This window comes from Malus sylvestris, chromosome 14, assembly GCF_916048215.2.
Source record: "Malus sylvestris chromosome 14, drMalSylv7.2, whole genome shotgun sequence".
In the NCBI taxonomy this organism is placed as follows: Eukaryota; Viridiplantae; Streptophyta; class Magnoliopsida; order Rosales; family Rosaceae; genus Malus; species Malus sylvestris.
The window spans coordinates 14,830,561-14,846,226 of record NC_062273.1 but is presented as its reverse complement, the minus strand read 5'-3'; the positions used below and the strand labels follow the sequence as shown (position 1 = coordinate 14,846,226).

The following is a 15,666-nucleotide window of genomic DNA, read 5'->3' as shown; positions in this document are numbered from 1 at the left end:
TATCTAAGCATGGGTTTACAATATGCCCGATGTGACTTAATTGGAGGAGTTGATACTTTTGCCGCACTTCAATCATACCAGAGCTTTGGAATTGGAAAGGAAGTCTAATTTCCTATTCCACTTAGAATAGGACATGTTAACTGCACTCTATACCTATAAATAGGGTGCGGCAATTAAGGCTTAAAACAGTGAGAAAATCTGTGACAATCGAGAGAAGAGAGAGATAAGTACTATATACTCTATTATTAATTGAAGAAGTCGAGATTTCTCTACCTAGGAAAATCACAATTGGACTTGGGCAAAAGTTTTGACAAGCCAGTATAAGTCTTGTGTGTTTTCTAGTTTTCTCTATTTTGCTAAGTTTTAGTCTATTGCTGAATACACTTTTATCTCTCCACAACTAACATCCTATTCTTCTAGTATTTTGCTCAATGTGTGTTGAGGATGCCTATAACCGGATCGGTAGGCTTTGTAAAGTGCCTCATATACATCGTCATCTGCCCCTTCAAAAACTCGTAGAAACACTTGATGAACCTCCTTCGGTATCTTCTCTTCTTCAAACTGTTTAGCAAAAAAAGTAAATTCAACTAGACAGATATATTTCTCACATCAAGGCTTATTCAATTTTCATGAAATCACTGTCTAGATTTGAGATGGATTTACCTTAGCTTTTGCTATTGTCATATTCAATTCTTCCACTCTTTCCCTTGTGCAGATTGTGGGCAAAGAGCGGGATGTATAATCTAGACTACCGATCTCCGGTACACGCACGCTTTGGTTGCCCATAACTTCTTGTTGGCTTTGGCTTTTCTTGCCAATGTTCTTATTTCCTTTTTTCTTGCTCTGGCTTTTACTTCCCTGACTGTTATGCCCTAATTGGGTGCTAGGTTGTTTCCCTGGCTTTTCTTTCCCCTCCTATGTAACATGTGGCCCTTCTTGCATACTTCGTTAATGATTACACCTTCTTGAACTTTAGTTGTCCAGTCGCCGTATAGTTATCCAGTGCACTCATAAACACAAAAGGGAGATAACTTTTCCTATGTAGGGAGAGCAACCTATTAGTTTGGTCCTTACACAATCTGAACACGTTAGCATAAAACTTCAACCCGATCTCAGAATCCCAAAAAGGATGCATGATCATGAAAAGAGAGTGGTCATCTACTGACATTAAACCCCTCCCAGTTTATTTATGGAAATAAACGCATGATCTCTTTTGAGGCGTGTCAAGAGAGAAGGATCTTTGACCCTCCCAATTAATTGGAGGACAAGAGCTTCAATGTAGCTAAAGTCACTTAATCTGTTTGCATATGCAATTTTAAAGAGATAAACTTGGAGGTGAGTAGATATGCAGATATCATCCCTTAAATTTCCATGCCAAATTAAATTTTTTGACTATTACAATAGTCCCAAGCTCCTAAAGGATTTGTTATAAATAGTTTAGTAAAATGATGATAGATGCATTTCACTAGAAAATCTCTGTGTAGCATATGACATGTCCAACTCCAAACACATTTCTATATGCAAGTAATTGGAAAGCTTTCCAATAAAATTTAAGGTATGCTACATAGAGATTATCTAGTGAAATGCATCTATCATCATTTTATTTAACTATTTATAACAAATCCTTCAGGAGTTTGGGACTATTGTTGCAGTACATGCAAAGTCAAAAAATTTGGCATGGAAATTTAAGGGATGGCATATGCGTATCTACTCACCTCCAAGTTTATCTCTTTAAAATTGCATCTGCAAACAGATTAATCAACTTTAGCTACATTGAAGTTCTTGTCCTCCAATTAATTAGGAGGGTCAAAGATCCTTCTCTCTTGACATGCCTCAAAAGATATCATGCGTTTATTTCCATAACTAAACTTGGGAGGGGTTTAATGTTAGAAGAGGACCACTCTTTATTCATGATCAGACATCCTTTTTAGACATCCTTTTTGGGATTCCGAGATGGGGTTGAAGTTTTATGTTAACATGTTCAAATTGTGTAAGGACCAAACCAATGGTTTGCTATCCCTACGTAGGAAAAGCTATCTCCCTGTTGTGTTCACGAGTGCACTGGATCAATTATATGGTGACTAGACAACTAAAGTTCAACAAAGTGTAATCATGAACGAAGTATGCAAGAAAGGCCACATAGTACACAGGAGGGGAAAGATAAGCCAGGGAAACAACCCTAGCACCCAATTAGGGCATAACAGTCAAGAAAGCAAAAGCCAGAGCAAGAAAAAAGGAAAGAAGAACGTTGGCAAGAAAAGCCAAAGCCAACAAGAAGTTTTGGTCACCAATGCGTGCGTGTACCGAGGGTCGATAGTCTAGATTATACGGATTTGAAAAAATGACAACGGGTAATAAACCGTATAAGCACACATTTGTGTAGAAATGAAATCGGAGTCGTCGATTTGTGTGAGGCGGGTCCGGAGTGGATCCAATTCCGTTTTAATAATCTACTAGCTAGGCTGCCCGCGCGTTGCTGCGGTGCTGCACTGTTGTATACCTTTTTTCCGCAAAATGGGCGGAGCATCTATCTATTTTCTTCATATAATGAAAAATCTTCTGGGACAACAAAGAACATAAATAGATATTAGGTTTTTAAATTGGCTTTATTCTTCACATTCTATTTAATGCAGCAAGAAAGAAATTGTAATACATTGTAAAATTAAGAGGTTGCCGAAAACAGTAAACATTGTTCTGTAGGAATCAATACGATTGGATATATAATAGCTGAATAAATAGTGAGGAAGGCAAAAGGGCGCGATACGCACCATAGTTTGAAGTTCATCAGTTGAGAATGGGTTATAATAGTGGTCCATGCATAGATATTTTCTGGAGGTACTCGGGTCAAACTGTCAAGAAATAATCGTTTCATTAGTAAATGCGGTCTGGCTGAAGTTGGGCTCAAAATGATACGAATAGTTTGCTGATGATGATAAAAGAGAGATTGGCGTATGGGACCTTTAGTATTTCACCGAAAAGAATGTCATGAATTTATCCATAGGATAAATGTCAAGGCATTCAAGATTTTTCACTGAAAATTTGACACAGTTTAAAGGCATTACTCTAAAGACGCTTTGCAAGTAATGAAAACCTAACCAAGTTGATATCAATCACAAATCCAAATGAATGTTAAATAATGAGGCAAAACACTTAAAACGAATAGGGTTTTACAGGTTTAAAAACTATGCGCTAAACATCATGAAGGAGAAAATGCTGTGAAAAAAAAAAAAAAAAAAATAGGTAAAAACTAAGGAGAAGCGGGAAAAAAAAGAGGTGAATACTTTTGTGTTCCATGTGAGGTTTTTGGTCGATGGAATTTTTGTGTACAGAATGGGATCAATTAAATTTTGGTTCTTGTGTTTTAAGATCAATCCCACCTCAAAAAATAAGAGTAAATTTGAATTGATACCACAATGATAAAAATGGATAAGTTATATACGTGGATGGTTACAGACTTATGGGCAAACCTGGTTCATGAAGAAACATAAGATACACTTAAATATTGACAAAAAATATGAAGTTTTTTATGCTGCAAGTGACCATATCAGTAGCTATTGAATAAAGGTTTTTTAGAAATGTAAAAGGGAAAAAAGTTGAAAAAGAAATTAAAAGTTTAGAGTGATCAATGTTATACCTTGAAGACGGCGAATAGATGCAGTTCTTTTAGATTGATTCTAATTTGGCTGTAGAAAACTGAAACAGATTCAAATTGTAAACATTTTGCACCAAGGATTGAATATGGAGACACAAATACTTTTCCAATGAATAAAAATGAAGGCCAAATTGGATTATTCATCCCCGTGGTCATAGGAAACTTGCATGATGACCCCCGTGGTGAAAAAATTAGGAAATAAACCCTTGTGGTCAAGAATGTTAGCAAATTTAGTCCAAAAATAAGATTTATGTTAAATGACTGTTGAAAGTATAGGTAAAACTGTATTTTCAGTTCCAATTGACATTTAAAATAAATATTTTTTTTTATAACAATTAACAAAAAAAATAATGCTTAATTTTTTAAATAAAAAAAGCCCCAATTCAATGTCAATTAGAACTGAAAATACAATTTTACCCCAACTTTTAACAGTCCTTTAACAGAAATCTTACTTTTGGACTAAATTTGCTAACATTCTAGACCACAGGGGTTTAATTCCTAGTTTTTTCACCACGGGGGTCATCATGCAAGTGTCCTATGACCACAGGGATGAACAATCCAATTTAGCCTAAAAATGAGTGCAAATATAACCGTTTCACATATGATAAGGTAGGTAAAACAACGATCGACATATTGGGATCTGATGATCATATGTTTAGTACAATCAATAACGGTGATTAATACAAAATTGTAGCCGCTAGTGGTTGAGATTGAAACAGAGGTAAAACATACCGATGCTAAATTTGGTTTTAAAGGTTGGTAACAATCATGGAACGATGTTGGATATGATTATAGCCCATGATGAAGTTACTTTTATAATTATTTATTGGCTAACATTGCATTCATGGTATAGTTAAAGGCTCTATACGTTTTTAGCACCATTTAAGTTTGGTTCCAATGCAGATAGAACGAAAATAAAATGTTGGGGTTAACATTAAACAGTTTAAAGATTAAACTGGTTAGAACAGTTTAAAACCAAAGATGTCGCTTGGGAATAGATTGGGCGATCAAATTTATCCAACGAAAGATTACAAACTAAGGACAATGGGTTGCACAAAGGTGAACGAGAAGCAGATAAAAACGAAAAAAAATAGAAAAAAAAGGGTAGGCAACAACATAAGTAACAAAAAACTAACAACGCAAAATACTTGATACATTGAAAACTAAGTGTCCAAACGGATTATATACCTTCAATAAACACCGGTGCTGCTTGAAAGTGAAGAAGAACGATATCAGACAGTGCGATTACAGAGACAAAATCTACAGGATCAAAAAAAGAGAATTTAAACGTAGAATTTATTTGTAAATCAAAAACTCCAAAAAGAAGAACAATAAATAAAAAAATGAGGTACATCAAGAAAAGAAACCTTACCAAGCTGAAAGCCCTAATGTCTAATCTAAATTAGAGAACACTAACCAAGAAGACAAAGTACTTTACATTTCTTAGGAAATTACTTTGTGGTGGAGGCTATATATATAAGTGATAATTTCAGTAACCTGTTGCTGAACCTCTGTTTATCAAAACGACATAAAGTAAAGCACACAAAAAAGGCATTGTTAAATTTTCTTAACTATAAAGTACCTGAACAATTTTTTTTCACTCACACCAGGGACATCACAAAGTAAAGGAACTAATAGCTCAACTAATTGGTTAATGTCCTGTAAACCTTCCACTTGTTGTTTATATGAGGATATGACTGCAATAAAAATAAATATAGTTAAAATAAATTCAACCAATATGGCATGGGAACCATGGGAATTAATCATATGAACTGAGTCAATTGACCGAAAAACATAGCACAAAACACATCAAACCACCAAGAAAACAGAACCAAATTGATGTCCAAAGTCTGGGTTAAACAACACACACAGACTTAAAAATTAACAGAACAAACAGCGCTACCATTATCAAAAAAAACACCCAATGAGTTAGTGAAATGAGATACAGATTATGCAAGCATTCATAAAATAACATGAATAAATAGAGGACAAATTAACAACTCACCACATAGAAATCAATCGAACACCGTAATCTTCAACTAACAAAACAAACAGTCAAAATTCAAAAAAATAAAAACATGCAAGAATAAAAATTAAACAAAACCAAACACCAAATCAATACAAACCCCAAATTTATTTCATTTTCTTTTCCTCCAATCAGACCCCAAAATCCAAATGGATCTGGCCCCAGAGGAGCTCCAATTTCTCATCATCCCAGGTATACTCTGAGAATCCACCTCCATCATTACATAAAAATTAGAAAGAAAAAAAAAACAGAAAAAAAAAAAGTGTACCTCATGCCGCTGCTCTTGATGAACAGCCAAAAAAATTAGATCACCCTAAATACCAAGCAAATATATAAGCAATTCAATAATCACCAAAGTGAAATCCACCACGCATGAAATAAAGAAATTAAACAAAAAAAATACCGAAAAACGAATAGGGTACCTCATACTTCCAGTTCCAGTCTTGGAGAGCCATTTTTGGGATTTTTTTAAAGAAAGTGGAATTAGATAGAGTGGAATGAGAGAGACTCCTCAGTTGCCTAGATTTTCCAGCTTCTTTCCCTTCCAGATGACCAACGCGTATAGAAACCCCAAGAGAGCACCACAACTGTTAACAAAACGAAATCATTAGGGTTTCATCGAAACGAACAAAAAATCCAAAATAAAAACTGAAAGACAATCATTAGTTTCCACAAAAAAGCCCCGCAAGCACAAACCACAAAGAAAATCCCTTAAAAAACGAAAATCAAGAACTCTTTCCACGAAACAGAGAACAGAACACCAGAGAAAATCAGAGGATTCGAAAAAACAACAGCAAAACGAAAAGGGAAGACCGCAAATTAGGAAAGGCACGGAAGGAACAACAACCTAAGCGGCTAGGAAGACTCTCGAAGTCGAGGGAATAAGGATGGCCGACGCGTGGAAAACAGGGGCAAAAAGGTCTCTTCGGCGCACCAAGCAAGCGAGACAAACGGAAACAAAGCAGAGAAGCGAGGGCATTTCCGTCCCGGCACTATTAATGAACAGTGCCGTTCCCAACCCAGTTTTAGCATATATAACTAGAAATAGTGCCCGCGCGTTACTGCGGGATTACAAAACGTGTGAGCATAATATATACAGATATTTAAAGAACGATGAAGTTTGAATCAAATGTGTATAAGAGGCTGTGAAAATGATGGCATTCAAACAAAACTCTGTATGAAAGTAAAGGAATAGAAAAAGAGAAATATGACACATACCATTTGTTTGGTGTTAACCAATGTGATTCAAGAATGTCCATTAAACCGTAAATGACAATAGAAACTGAGGATCAGAAAGAATTAGACAAAATCTCATATTTAAAATCAAAGATCAAAGCTGCCTAAATACCAAACTAGTCATTAAAAAGACTTAAAAATTAAAAATTAGATGAGTACATCACTGATTTTTGTAAGATCATCTATGTTAAGAAAACGTTTAGAACTAAATTTATTAAAGTAACTGATATATTGTGATAGAGCATGAGAGAAACAACATAAATATCTTAGCAGAATGAGCGGATATCAAGGAGAATTAGATTTATTCAATTTTGATACAAAGAAAATGAATTAATGCAAGAACAACATTTGTGCACATTGAGAATGAAATTAACTAATTAACTTACTAACCCCTACTGTAAATTTCACACCTATGCTAAAAATGGATTTTGTAACCAATATCCCAAAAATGGGGCAAAAGGAAAGAAAAAAAACCTTTGTATGGTATACTGCAGCGTTATCTGTGTAACCAAACTCAACACTGCAACCTCCTTGTAAACTTGAAAATCTGTTTACAGATTTTATGGCTGCAGAAGAAAATATATCCTGCAGCACTAATATCATTAAGACTTAAGTATTTTTCCCAAGTGAATACACATGAAAAGTATCAAAGAGAGAAAGAAGAAAAAATTATCAAAATAAGAACTACACCCGTGTCCCATAATTTGGGCAGATAGATATTTTGCTACCGAGGCAAAATTCTTAATAACCCAAGCATCAGCCTATCAGATTAAGAAATATTCATAAGGCAAAAAGTAAGCTTAAACAGGATTTCATATGTATGAACTCACTTTTTGACGATTAATTATTCATCCTATTACCAAATAGTTATTGGAAATGGTTTGAGTTATAAAACCTGACTCTTATCAAATAGCTGGGATCAAATCTCAAGAAAATTCATTCCCAGAAGTCATTTCTACGCAAGAGTTGTTTCCATGCTTTTTCACTTAGGTTTTCATTTCGAGTTCAATTTTTTAAGTAAAAATTTATACCACCCGCATCTACAATGGTAAAACCTGAGAAGGTAGGCACACATCTTAATCAAAGTGAAAAATGATGTCTAAGGATTATATGTAGCATATTTCAGCTAATGATACAACAGCCTCTGAAATCCGTGTTGCAAATTTGACTATTCAAAAGCCTCTGAATTTATAGCCTAAATCAACATCACACTATTAAATCACGTTATTAAATCGGAATAGAAACATTGAAAAACATATGAACTGATGCCCAACTTTGATTAATCCAACATTAATAGCTACCTAATTCAACATTAAGAGTTGATAAGACAGTACATAAATCCCAAATCACAAACGCCCCAAATTTGAACAAAACAAAGATGCCAGATATGGAACCCAAAGAACTCATCAGGAAGCCCTGGCTTTCCTGGGTAAGAAATTCTTCAAATCAAAGCAAAAAACCTAAAGATGGTTACCTGAATTCAATAAAAATTAAAATATAATTACTCTTAAGCATGCTTTTTTTTCGGGAATCAGAAAAACTTGAAAGTATCCCAAACGGTTTCTTACACCTCATGTATTCAATAGAGCTTGAATTTCTAAAGGGACAACTTGAAATCATATATGTAAGAGTTGTGTTCCCTCCGGCAGATAAAACTGAGAAAGACAAATCTTTCCAAAATCCTAATAACTTTACATATTATCAATTTCCCAACAAAATACACTGGTTCCAACACTAACAACATAAAAACTTTTAAAATTGCAATCTAAACTAATGTTTTCTCTCTTACTCTCCCTGTCTGTATTCCCTCTGCCACATAAAAGGTAGAAACACAAAGCTTTCTAAAATTCCAACAACTCCTCTCATTTCTTCCCAAAAAATACAAATCCATTTTAATCCAACAATTATCAGTGCATCTCCAAACTGAAAAAAAGCTGAAGGACAGAAAACATACCCAAAATATAACAGCAGCATCACAGGTGCTTCAAAATAGTCACACCTAACTTTCTAACTCATTCGTATACTTGACTTTCTTTTCCTTCTACCTCAGAGCAAATTGTGTATTAGTTAAAGACCCCAAAATCAAAATACTGGAAAGCCACAATTTACAACCCAAGCATATAAGATTGAGAAAAATCAGGCAAAAAATTGCTACACAGACCAAATAAAATCCACAAAACTAAGCCAAATGTAATCTGTAAAGATTTGGCACAACACAGAGACCAATTTCCCCTAGTTTAATTTTCATAAATGCAAAATGATCACAAATAACTCACTCAAAATTAGGAAAGCAAAAAAACCTAAAAACAACAAAATCAAAACCTCAAAATCTGAACAAAAATCGCAAACCACATAAGCAAAATTATTGAAAATAAAAAATCAACATGCATTAAAGCCAACAATAATCGGCAAAAGCAAGGAAATCAATTAGGAAAAAACGTTTTCGTTTCGAAATTCACCAATTTGATCCTCTTAGCAACGACTAATTGGAATCGGCAACGTGGAAACACCGAAATTTGATAATTTAATCTCCAGGGCAGCGACCCAAGGAGCAGAACCAAGCCTCAGAAAATTGACTTCAGCCGGTTTCTATCGTTTGACGAACGCGGAAGCCAGAATCAGAGAGGCAACACAAATTGAGAGACAGCAGTGGAAAGGAAACAAAATAGAAAGAAAAGAGAAAGAAAATCAAAACTGCCAATTGAACCCATAAAAACCCATGACATGATGTAATTAAATATTTTACCCCAAAAAAGATTAAAATATAGGGAACTTTAACGAAAAGCACCCGGTACTCTTCACTTTAACGAAAAACCACATTTTTACACTAAAAAGTCAATGTTGGTACTATTCACTTTACCCTTTATTTTGTCCTTATCATTAAAACTCAAAGTTTTCAAGCCCTTTTCATTAGTTTTCCTTAAAATCTAAGCATAGAAACAAAATACCTAATATTATAAAAACAAAATTCATATACAAAAACCATCCAAAATTCATATGCAAAAAGCATCTGAACATCGAAAACCACCAAGAAAAATTTAAAACAACGATACCAAAGAAGTAAAAAAAAAAAAAAACCTCACCCAGGAACTGTAGACCTCTGACCCAAAAAATTGATTCTGATAAATCCAAAAAAGGAACAAAATTCGTAGCGATTGAGGGATTTCGAACGCAAGAAATTTGTAGCAACCAAACTTTTTTCCAGCAACCAAAAACAGGCTCACTGATTTCGCACAGATAATTTGGGAGAGATGAAAAGATGAGAGAGCAGTTTGAGTTAGGTAGAAAATTGATGAGAACGGCGAGAAAATAAACCAAATCCCTCAACAGGCGAGATAAAAAAGGCGTAGGACTTTTCAGGCAGCTGAAGACAGCCCACCTAGTGGGGGCAAAAATGACATTTAACTGTACAAAGCAATTCAGCAGCACCTAAACCCCAAACAAATCAAGGGCATTTCCGCCCTTTTACTATTTCTGAACAGTGCTAAAACTCAACTGAGTTTTAGTATATATAAAACTAAGAAGTGGTGCCCGCGCGTTGCTGCGGAATAAGAAAGTTTGTAGGTAATAACAACTAAAAAATTATTAAAAATAGATTGAGCATAATTTGTAAATTGTTCAGTTTTGACTAACGTTATATTAATTTATACAAACAAATGCATTGAGATATAAAGAGTAAGTGAAATTGGATACATACCTGGGTTGAGAATTTGGATAACGTCTTAGAAAAGATAAGTTTGTTGCAATTTAGTACAACAAAGATGGATCAGATTTATGTAAATTGGTAAACTCAGTTTTGATTATCTGGAGTAAAAATCATCATTTCCGTCTTCTCTTCAGAGGAATTAACTATTACCAATTTATATAGACATCGTACCACTAAAGATAAACCTCGTCCATATTTTCTAAATTTGTGAAAGAACATATTAGATTAAAATATGAGGAGAGGGTATATCTCTAGTACAAATGTCTACTTTTATACTTTTGGATATCCAATTTAACCCTTCAATATGCAAGCAGGTAATTTGCCATGTATTTAGATCATGTGAAAAGATAATTTGTATATATATTAGTAATAGCTAAATCCCCTAAAGAGAAAGCTTGACAAAAATTGTAATTAAATGTAAAACGTCAATAAAAAAAATTAATAAAGTATTAATTAATTTTACATAGCTTTGAATGTTCATGTCTTCATTGCTTGAAAACGTATTTGTCAACGCTGTAAGCTCCTTGCTGAATTAGCTATTTTTTTCGTTTCCTAAATTTGTAAAACAAAGTGTTAAAAAAAAACGTTTTATGGCAGTTAATAAATAATATGTAATAATTAGTTCACATGGATGGAAAAATGGAGTCATATGTAGGATGAAAGGGTAAAAACTAAATTTGAAAATAACAAATAAAAAACAATTTGTAATCCATCATCATGCGTCATTATCTATTTTATGCTAAACGTAAAAGATAAAGTCTATTACCATAAGTGAAGCTAGTGTATTTGGTATGGGTGTTCTAAACCCTAAAGAATTGAGAAACTGAGATTAAGAGTAATTCGGATGAAAGAATTGAGAATTAATAGGAATTGGATCCTATCTTTTCTTCTAGTTTATTACTATTTGGTGTGTATATAATGAAAAAGTTATCTTGTTGCCAAGTTTGAAGTTCACTAATGATAGGTTTAATGAACTTTAGACAATTGTTCCATTACAGCATGCAAATATTCTGATGGAAAAAAATCAGACTATAATTGTACAATGATTAATATCAGTGCTATCAACAGTATTAATACCTGTACGGTTAGGATGTTGTATGATAGTTTAGCACCATATCAATTTTTTCTGCAATAAGAAGACAATAGTACTGAGAATAGTATCAAGGAGTTTAGATAATGGTTACACAGCTAACCAGATAAAAACTATAATCATCAGTGATAAACAATTGGCTGACAAAAGAAAAAACACAAAAAAAATTGCTTGGTGATTACTGTTATAAAAAAACAGAATCCAAGTTCAATAAACAATAATACAAAATTAAGAAAGTTAAAGAAGCAAGATATAAGAAAAAAAAATTAGAAAAAAACATGCTGAACAGGATTTTCAAAGTAATAAGATAACTACATTCTTACCTTTTATAATAGAGTTGCACAATTATGCATCAATGCACCATGCAACCACGGAAGCAAAATTTACTTTGCAGATAAGTTTTCAGCAGAAGTATCACTTTTGACTTGTCTTATGCACGCTGAGTGGAAACTGCAAAAATGAAGAATAGTTGGGTTTAACATGTATAAGTTAAAATTAAAACTAACTTTTCAGATAAAAAGGTAGCATACACGTAATGGAAAAAAAAAACTACAATGCATAGATAACGTTGATAAAAGACATTCTATTTTTGTAATAATGCACTATCCAGTTATAAAACCATAACGTAAAAGTAGCTCTAGATTATAACTTAAGCAAAGAAATATGTGAAAATAATGATTCCATATACAATTTAAAGCCATAGTATTGACAGCAACCAGACAATTATCAAACAAAAGGAAGAAATATAATCTTTCACACAATTTTACAAAAGCAAAAAGCACTTACAAACACACTCAATTGCTAGTAACCTTGACAGCTGAAAGCTACTTCAGCAGCTAAAATTACTGTAGGAACCGAGATGCAGCAGAGATTTTTTCAAATTGAAATTAATCTGCAAACGATTGCAAACACAAAAATAATTCATTTTCAAATAAAGATAAAACAAACTTAAAATATTTCCAGGGTACTTTCAAAAACAGGAGAATAAAAACGAAGCTTTTATCAACATGACTCTCAATTTTATACAGATTAGCATAATTCAATTTAAGCACAAAACTGAAAGTCTAATGATGACAGAATACAGTGTAAATGTTACTAAAATAACTTGTCATACAGGATAAGCAAGACTTTTAAACTACAATATTAATCGAGCAAATTTATATATCATTATAAATGTTATCAAAATCAGCTAGAATACAAAGCAGTAAAGATTTATATCCGAGGATAATATTTTAGACATTAAACTATAAAACTACTTAGCCGCTCCTGATAAGAATACAAAAAGTTTCTTTTAACCACCATTTTAAAAAACAGAACAACCAATACATACACAATCACAAAGCTTGATCAAATAAAAAAGATGTAACCACAGTGGAGCAAACAAATATAACCTTTTGAATATGGTTTTTTTTTTTTTTTTCACATCATTCCCTGCAAAAAAAAAGCAAAAAACTGCGAGAGTGTCAAATGGATTATAACAACACTGTGAACGGATGTCCACGTGAAGCTGCGGATGCCAGCCTGATGTTACGGATGCCTGTGTGATTGAGAATAACTTGCACTAAATTCTATATAAAAAAGGGACAGATTAACATATTTAAGCTAAGTATTAAGATGCAAACATTCTTAAGATAAGAAATCATATAATTAAGCAGAAAATTGATAATGTATTCAATAAAAGTACAAAAGGAAAAGGGGTTATAGAAAATTACACTTTAAATATTTCCAATTAGTGATTAATCACTTTGATTATTGGCAATCTACAAACAATGACCGATTAATGTCAAATGAAATTGACATAAAATTCAAAGATTCAAGAATTTAATTAAAAATTATACCTATACTATCCGGACCTTATTGTATATAAATAAAAATTTAAATAATAAAAAAATTCAAGGTTCCATGATGGATAGTTTTAAAAATCAGAAGCTGAGATGATGATACCTCCAGCATTTCTCAAACTCTCAACATCCTGAAACAATAAAGCAAATCAACAATGCAACAAACATAAATCACATAAAGATAATAACATATTGTAAAAAAGATGCAAATTTTTTCCCAAAGTTGAGCAGAAAACACACACCTTAAACTTCTCAATCTATTCTTTAGGAGTGCATTAAGGACCCAACTGCATTTTACTGCTTTCTTCTTCAATCTTCCTCTCACTTGTACACTCATCTGCCTTCCAATCCTCACCATTCCTTCACTATCAGTATAAATAAAAATTGAAAAAGATATAACACTCTTAAATCAAACCCCAAAATAATTGGGTAAAAGCATTTTAGATTAAAACCAAAACCTAAACAGCTAAAAGGACCAGCACATAAAATTAATAAATGAATTAAAAGAACAGTAAACATATATTAGTCCCAAGAAAAAGATATCTATTGGACGTAATGTATGTTTCCCACCTTAATCATTTTTATATTGTTATTGTTATCTTGTAAGTACTGTTATCATGTTGGCTAGCACCCAGCGTAGTGCTGTAGTGGCGTACAACTTTTCCTTTCTTTATTGTACCAATAGCTCTCTTGCACCCTCATGTTGAGCTCTTCTCTGCATATATACCTCTTGTAAGTAATCTTAATCAGTCAGTTATCATGAATATACAACTTCTACAATATCCAACACACAAACATAACAGAAGAAGAAACTTTTACTTAAGCAGCGCAAAAGGATATCCTCTGCATTTCATTCCAAAATCCATCACTCTTATGTCTTTGCCTGCACAGTTTTTGCTCCAACATAGCCTGCCATGATGATAGCACTATCAATAATTAAGACATAAAGAAAGGCGATCCTAGCTAGCCATTATCGTTGGAGTAAACCAATAGCATCGTAAGTAAAGTAGCAGACCAAGTTTTTTTAGAATTGATGTGTTAACATGTTTAAGTAGCAAAAAGATTACAACACATTGGATGTGTTAACACATCCATAAGCTGATGATTCCCTCTCCGGTTTATCACATCATTCTTAATATATTCAACAATGTAGCAACAATGAACTCACATAGACTACGTTTTTTAACTCTCTCTCTCTCTCTTTCTGATCATCCACATGTGTGTTCTGAGAAATGTTTAGCCATTTAACTAAAACACAAAAAAAAAAAAAAAAATCCTCACCCACATCAAAAAACCGAAACATGCAGAGCAAAACCCAAAAATTAAGGATGACCATCCCTCTCTTTTTTTTTTTTTAAGTTTTAGGGAAGGATCGATGCACAGACAATCGATGTACAGGAAAACCCTAACCTAAAAGACCAAAATTTCCCAAGATGAAAAATGCATAAAACATTCCAAATAAAAAACCCACACACCTTAATCGAAAAGGGTTTCCAAGATTGCACAGAGAAACCCTAAAATTGATAGAGCAGTATTTCTTGAAAGAAAAAATGCAATCAGATTAAACAACGATGCTAAAAACACGAAAAAATTAGGAAAGAACTGATAAAAAAACGCAAAGATTTTAATTTTACACCAATCGATCTACAATTTTTCTTCCTAAACAAAGAAAAGAGAAAAAGAATAAAATAGACAAACCACCTGAAACACCGCAATCAGCCAGAAAAACCACCTTTTCAGACGGCAGACGATGAACACAAACAGAGAAGCAAGGAAACACGAAGATCGAACAGGGAGAAAAGCAGAAAAACAGAGAGCAGGCGAAAGGAAAAAGCAACGGAAGAAAATGAGAGAAGGTTCGAGCACCTTTCCGTATGTAGGCTCATTGTACAGACGCGTGGATGCAATGGGCAAAAGCGGCATTTCGGTGCCCCAAAAACCAAAGAGAGGAACCACCGGAGGAAAAAGCCAGGGACAAAATCGTCCCACCACTGGTCATCCACAGTACCACCCCGATTGGGTTTTAGTATATAAAGATTTGAGGGATTTGGTAAAATCAATTGATAACTACTTTATCGTAAAATAGTCTCTTTTTATTGGAAAAGAAGAAATGAC

At 33.4% G+C, this 15,666-nt stretch overlaps 1 long non-coding RNA gene across 40 annotated transcripts; it reads right to left on the bottom strand.

The window, feature by feature from the left end:
• Window positions 1-224: 224 nt before the first annotated feature.
• Window positions 225-15,390, bottom strand: LOC126599900 (uncharacterized). 40 transcript variants are annotated; one of them, XR_007615281.1, is made up of 21 exons: window positions 15,253-15,390; window positions 14,371-14,460; window positions 14,122-14,266; window positions 13,794-13,916; window positions 13,655-13,682; window positions 13,102-13,141; window positions 12,497-12,602; window positions 12,034-12,160; window positions 11,698-11,746; window positions 9,998-11,172; window positions 8,869-8,955; window positions 7,389-7,675; window positions 6,897-6,960; window positions 6,101-6,739; window positions 5,947-5,991; window positions 5,235-5,349; window positions 4,841-4,912; window positions 3,635-3,693; window positions 2,769-2,849; window positions 664-2,559; window positions 225-561 (listed from the first exon to the last, which is right to left on the bottom strand). It is a non-coding gene; the product is annotated as an uncharacterized LOC126599900 (long non-coding RNA). The 40 variants fall into 40 exon arrangements; XR_007615285.1 differs by having other exon boundaries at window positions 6,101-6,265; XR_007615278.1 differs by having other exon boundaries at window positions 6,101-6,960; window positions 7,389-7,499; window positions 7,605-7,675.
• Window positions 15,391-15,666: the final 276 nt, after the last annotated feature.